At 39.0% G+C, this 7,005-nt stretch overlaps 1 pseudogene; it reads left to right on the plus strand.

Annotated features, from left to right (window-relative positions):
- The window catches only part of LOC103680505, a 9,730-nt pseudogene that overhangs the window by 1,671 nt on the left and 1,054 nt on the right, over window positions 1-7,005 (plus strand).

Below are 7,005 nucleotides of genomic sequence, written 5' to 3' on the forward strand. Positions count from 1 at the left end.
TTGCAGTATCCCATAAGTTTTGGACTGTTGTGTTTTCATTCCTGCTGGTCTTCATAAATTGTTTAAGTTGATTTTTGATTTCCTGGTTTATGGAGTCATTCCTGAGCAGGATGGTTCTTAGTTTGCAAGTGTTTGAGTTTCTTCCAAATTTTTCCTTGTAGTTGAGTTCCAATTTCAGATGTTGTGGTCTGAGAATATGCAGGGGATAATTTCAATCTTTTGGTATCAGTTGAGACCTGTTTTGTGTCCCAGAACATCGTCTATTCTTGAGAATGTTCCATGGGCATTAGAATAGAATGAGTATTCTTTGGTTCTGGGGTGTAGTGTTCTATATATATCTATGAGGTCCAACTCGTCGAGTATGGCATTCAAAGCCTTTGATTCTTTTCTTAGTTTTTGCCATACTGTTCTGTCTATTTCTGATAGTGGGATATTGAGGTCCCCTACTATTAATGTATTTTTATCTATATGTCTCTTTAGTCTGGTTAAGAGTTGGCTTGTGTACCTTGCTGCTCCCCTGTTGGGGGCATATATATTTATAATTGTCATATCCACTTGTTGGATACATCCTTTAAGAATAATATAGTGCCCTTCTGTGTCTCTAACTATACTCTTTAGTTTAAAATCCAATCTATCTGATATGAGAATTGCTACCCCAGCTTTCTTTTGAGGTCCATTTGCATGAAAGATGGTACTCCATCCCTTTACTGACAGTCTGAATGTATCTTTGGGTTCAAAATGAGTCTCTTGCAGACAGCAAATGGATGAGTCATTTCTTTTTATCCAATCTGCAACCCTGTGGCACTTATGGGAGCATTTAAGCCATTCACATTAAGACTGAATACTGAGAGATATGATTTTAATGATGCCATATTGCTGGTAAAGTCTTTGTTTGTATGGGTTGTGACTTTCTGTTCTGTATCCCTCTTGGGGCCTTTTTACCTTTATAGAACCCCCCTTAATATCTCCTGTAGGGCTGGTTTCATGGTTACAAAATTGGTCAATGACTGGCGATTCTGGAACATCTTTATTTGTCCATCAATTCTGAATGACAGCCTTACTGGATAAAGGATCCTTGGCTGCATGTTTTTCTCCGAAAGAGCTTTAAAAATGCCCCCCCTCCAACCCTTTCTCTCATTCCAGGTCTGTGTAGACAGGTCTGACTTAATTCTGATACCTTTGCCTTGGTATGTGACAAATTTCTTTGCCCTGGCCGCTTTCAATACTGTATTCTTGGATCTAATATTTGCCAATTGCACTATGACGTGGCATGGCATAGATTTGTCATGGTTGAGCTTGGGAGGGGTCCTCTCTGCCTCTTGGACACGAATGTTTGTTTCCCTCGCTTGATTAGGGAAGTTTTCAGCTACAATTTGTTCAAATATCTCTTCTAGACATCTGTTTTTCTCCACCCCCTCGGGGATGCTGATGATTCTGACATTGGATCGTTTCATTGAGTCAGTAATCTCCCATAACCTACATTCGTGGGCGTGGATTTTTTTAAGTCCAGCTTCTATTTTCGTTTTTTTTCCTCTAACCCATCCTCCAATTCACTAATAGGTTCCTCTGCCTCAGTGACCCTGGCCGTCAGAGCCTCTAGTTTTGATTGCATTTGGCTCATAGAATTTTTAATTTCTGTCAGATTCGCTCTCATTTCGGCCCTTAGGGATTGTATATTCTCAGTAACATTTTCATTAATACTTTTTTCAAGTCTGCTCATCATCTTGACCATTGTTACTCTGAATTCCATTTCTGATAATTTGGTTACATCCATATCCATTATTTCTGTGGCAGAGGCCACAGACTCATTGTCTTTTCTTTTCTGGGGGGGGACTTCTCCTTCTCGTCATTCTGATGAGGAGAGGTTGTGGGGTTGTCCAGAGCCCAAATTATTGACTGGGACCCAGGCCGTGCGCCCTTGTTTTATAGGGATCTTAGGGATGTGGGCTTCTTCTTTAAATATTTTATTTGTTTATGTGGCAGAGAGCCAACCAGCAAGAGAGGGAACACAAGCAGGGGAGTGGGAGAGGAAGAAGCAGGCTCCCAGCGGAGGAACCTGATGAGGGACTCCTTTCCGGAATGCCGGGATCATGCCCTAAGCTGAAGACAGGCGCTTAATGACTGCGCCACCCAGGCACCCCGGGATGTGGGCTTCTTGATTTTTCAGCCTGCCTTCTGGGGGAGGGGCCTGCCGCGCCAATACTCAGGCAACCCTGTTTGGGTAGAGTCTCCGTGTCCCCTGCAAGGAGGCATGGGGATGGGCACCCTGTGAGCCGGTATTTCCAGGCTTTTGTTCTCTGGCGGCTTTCCCTGGTGGTTTGCTATGCCTCTTCTGAGAGTCAGAGCAGCAGTAGCCAAATCTCAGCCTCTGTCTCACAACAGAGGGATCAAGGACCGTTCTCCACTGATGTTCTGGCTACTTTAACTCTGTTACTGTTGGTGCTGCTCAACCCTGGAGCCCCGGGATGTGCGCCCCACAATGGGCGTCCCAGCCCTCACTTCTAGGGCCAGCGCGTCTCTGTCCTTTGTGTTTCTAACACTGCCAGCCGCCCTGCACGCTCCCGGAGCTCCTGGTCTCAGTCTGTTTCCAGCGAGCACACAGGAGTTCCAGAGTTCCATGAGAAGTCTGGTGGCGTGCTCTCCCGGCTCACGGTCTCAGTCTGCTCTCTCTCGGGGGTGCCGGTCCGTGAGTCCGCCCACTCCCCCATGCAGGTGGCTACCTGTTCCCGGCGCCTGAACGTGGTGGCTCCCTCCCCCTTCCCTTTATCTTCCGATATCTGTGCGCAGTTTCACGGCTCCCTGCTTCGTACCTCAATACTCAGCGCTGGAGATGTTCCTTTGTAGAGATCCAGATGTATCTTCCTGCATCTCAGGCTGATTCCGTGGATGTTCAGGCTGGTCTGGTACCTATCCAGTTCGACTCAGGGCACCAGCTGAAAAAGGGGTCCCCTACTCCTCTGCCATCTTAACTCCAGAACCTGATTAATGTATCTTACCCTTCTTAAGCCTAATAGTTTATAACCTGTATTAGTTTTTAACGTATTTCACATAATATTTCTGATTAAATTTTCTTATTTTTTATTTTTATTTTACTAAGAAAAGACAATTTTGTGTATTTAGAAACAACCTTAGAGTAGCCGGCAGATATGGCAACTTTAGAAAACTAGTTAAGAAGTGATTAAATAAACATGAATGTCAATATATCTAAAGCAATAATTCATTGACATTTTCCTTTCGTTATACAAAAAAAATGTTGTTTGAATATTTCACTTGGTTGTGTTTCAAAAAGGTGCCCAAGACAATAAGACATTCCTCAACTGTCAGTTGGTTCTATTATAACAGAAGCTGTCATAACATGGAATATATTTTTTGGACTAGGAGGATGCATATGATTCTACAGTTATCCTTTAAAATGAGCTCAAGCAGTGAATTAGTTGGTCTTTTTTTTTTTCACTTTTCCCTTTTACTTTTCCCTTCTTATTTCTAAAACACAACTGTTAAACCTTAAATCACATATAGCACTACACTGGTAGATACACACACACACACACACACACACACACACACACACACCATATACATACAGACATACACAGAGTGCATGTGTGCATGCAAGATAGATAGGTAGATAGATATCAAGAGAATTCTCATGAGATCTTATTATTATAATCCACTATCAGTTTTGTTCTTGTCATCTTCTTGCAAGTAGTCTTATCAATTCTCCAGTTGCTTGGTTCAACAAAACGCATAAAAAGAAAAACCTAAGAAAGAAATATCTGTGCTTTATATTTTTTTATTTAAGATTTGGTTTCTTCTTTTTTTAAGATTTTATTTATTTGTTTTACAGAGAAAGAGAGAGAGAGAGCAAATGAGTACATCAGGGGAAGTGACAGGTAGAGGGAGAGGGAGAAGCAGGATCTCTGGCTGAGGGGAGCCTGAAGCGTGGCTCGATCCCAGGACCCTGGGATCATGACCTGAGCTGAAGGCAGAGGCTTAACCAACTGAGCCACCCAGGTGCCCTGAAACGTTTGTGCTTTAGCATACACAGAGGAAACTGGGACAGCTGTAAAAGTGACTAATTTTAATAATCTGGATCTATTCAACTTTGTCAACCAAAAGGAAAATAATGATCATTCCTGCCTGTCTGAAAAGTCATAAGAGCCCATCTGTGTAGGATTCAGAAAGTCTGCCTTCTTTCTGTGGAGTCTCAGAAATAATGTTCAGTAAAAAGCCCACGAGTCTCATTTACTCTGCATGAAGGGTACTGAATGCCACCAGACTTGCAGTGAGTGACTGTTTGCTCCTCATTTAATCACAGCAAGAATCATTTTCACACAGCAAGGGATAGGAGAGTTTCAAACTAATAATATAATACTTTCCAAAGAAATCTGCAAGAACAATTGTAATGACTAGTGGAAATTACCCAGTAAAATTTTGGTAGAACTATAAGAAAAACTATAGGACTAAGAACACTGTTTGACGATAGGGTATGTGGGATTCTTCTCTCGAGACATAAGAACAAGTTCTAATATTAAAGATCAAATCTGAATTGGAAATAGCCAATAATAAGTGAATAATATTTGAAGGAACTTAAATGCATTACTAAAGTAAACCACTAAATTATCCTTCATGTTGACCAATTTAGAACACTATATGTGCATCACAAAATTTTGCTATCAGCTATTTTTATCTTTTTCTCTTTTATTTTTTGCTTTTCTTCCTACATATTTTTAAAGTTTTGCGTGAAAAAAAAAGTTTTGTGTGAAGTGAATGAATAAACACACACCAAGAGTTCATTATTGATATACTTTTAGTTTCCCACTTACGGTACAAAGATCACCCACCGGATGTATTTTATTGTTTTGTAATAGTCTGTATAAATCTGAACAGTATACTTACTTAATCATTCACAAAACAGACAGAATCTAATTTCCTTAGAATTTTTTGTCCTATCTGTCCTATAATTTGATTCTCTTATTAGTTTTTTAGTTAAACTTTTTTACACTTTTTCAATAATCATATATTCACATAGTTGTAAGAAATAAAACATAGAGACACCATGTACACTTTACCCAGTTCGCCTCAATGATAACATCTTGCAAAAGTATAGTACAATACCACAACCAATATATTGACATAAATACAATTTACTTATTTTGCTCAGATTTTCTCTTCTTACTTATATTCATTTGTCTATATTAATGTTTAGATTCATGCAGATTTGTTCTTTTATAAGCTACCACAATCAATACTAAACAGTTCAAGATTGCAAGGATCCCTAACGTTGTCCTTTAATAATCAAACACATGCATCCTTTCCTGTATCCGACTTTAGCATTTGGCAATCAGTTCTCCATTTCCATAACATTGTATTTTTAAGGATGTTATAAGGAGATGTCAGAGAAAATGGGAGACTAAGGAAGTCTGAAATACTGTCACCCTTAAAAACAATGAAAAAAACAAAGCAAATAGAATTAACTTTTTTGGAAGTTAACCCAAATTTGGCAGCAATTCAAAAGCTTGCAGCAACCCATTTCTAAGAAAAATGGGTGAATATCAATAAGAAGAAAGAACTTTGGAGAACTTTAGCTTAGTCTAGTCTGATGTTACACTCCCTAGCTCAGAATTAGCATTGAAAATAACATACATTCTCTTGCCCAGGTCAGAACTCATGGAGTGCTCAAGCCCCTACATGGAGGTATTTATTTAATAATTTGCAGGCACATATTTTACTCTCTGATGACAGAAATGATTAATAATATTTGATGGAAATAAGAGACTAACCAAGACGCTTAGGAGGAAATGTTGGTGAATAAAATGTACATAAAGATTTTAAAATTTCAAACATATTTCTGAGAATTTAGAGGATAATATGCATGCCCAGGGCTGTGCACATGCTCAGAAAAGACCAGAGAAGACTCTCAGCCCCCATTTCTTGCTGACCTTGAGACTCTGCACAAGCAGGAGGTGAACACTAAGGTAGAGCTGTAAACTTTCCAGCTGAGCGCTGAAGTAGAGACTGAACTTGCACAAAGAGCCCCTTCACAAAATAAGAGAAAGATTTTGCTTTCAGGAGTATAAGGAAACCTCTGTCTAATCATTAGCTAACTATAAAGCTGATAAATCAAAGACATCAATGGCCAAGAAAAATACAGACTTTATAGAATTAGTTCAGAAAAATTACTAAACAAACAAAACAAATCACCACCTCAACAGCAACAAAAGCAAACCCTGGGGAGAAGAAAAAATCTAATTCCCAGAGTTGTTGCATTATAATATTAAAAATGCCTAGTTTTCAACAATAACAACAAAAAATAAAGGACTGCAAAGAAACAGAATTATAGGTCATACATAAGAAAAAAAATAATCAAGAGAAACTATCCCTGAAGAAGCCTAGATGTTGGATATATTAGATAAATAATTTAAATAATCTATTGTTAAATATATTCAGAGTCAAAGGAAATCATAAGTAAAGGACTAAAGAAGAATCTGAGGCCAATGGGTCATAAAACTGGAAAGATCACTGAAGAGATAATATATGGAATTGAAAAATACAAGTGGATTTAAATGGTCACTAGATTGGATAAACAGCAGATTTGAGCAGATAGAAGAAAGTATCAGAAAATTTGAATATGGTCAATGCAGGTTATTCACTCTGAAAAATGAAGAAAAAAAGAACGAAGAAAAACAAACAGAGCCTAATAGTACTGTTAGACATCATCAAATGCATCAACACATGCATAACGAAAGTCTCAGAAGGAATGGACAGAGACAAAAGAAGAGAAATAATACTTGAAGAAATAATGGCTAAGAAAAGCCAAATTTGATGAAAACCTTTACTTACACATCTGAGAAATTCAACAAACTACAAGATAAACTTTAAAGGATCTACACTTAGTTGCTGAGCCACCACCACCCAAACGATGGTCCTTGCTCCATTCGGGCTGTCTTTGCAGCAGCCAGAGCTGCTGCCCTGTGATCTCTGGCTTCACTTCACCCTTTTCTT

Source organism: Ursus maritimus, assembly GCF_017311325.1.
Source record: "Ursus maritimus isolate PB19 chromosome X unlocalized genomic scaffold, ASM1731132v1 scaffold_X1, whole genome shotgun sequence".
NCBI classification, from domain to species: Eukaryota; Metazoa; Chordata; class Mammalia; order Carnivora; family Ursidae; genus Ursus; species Ursus maritimus.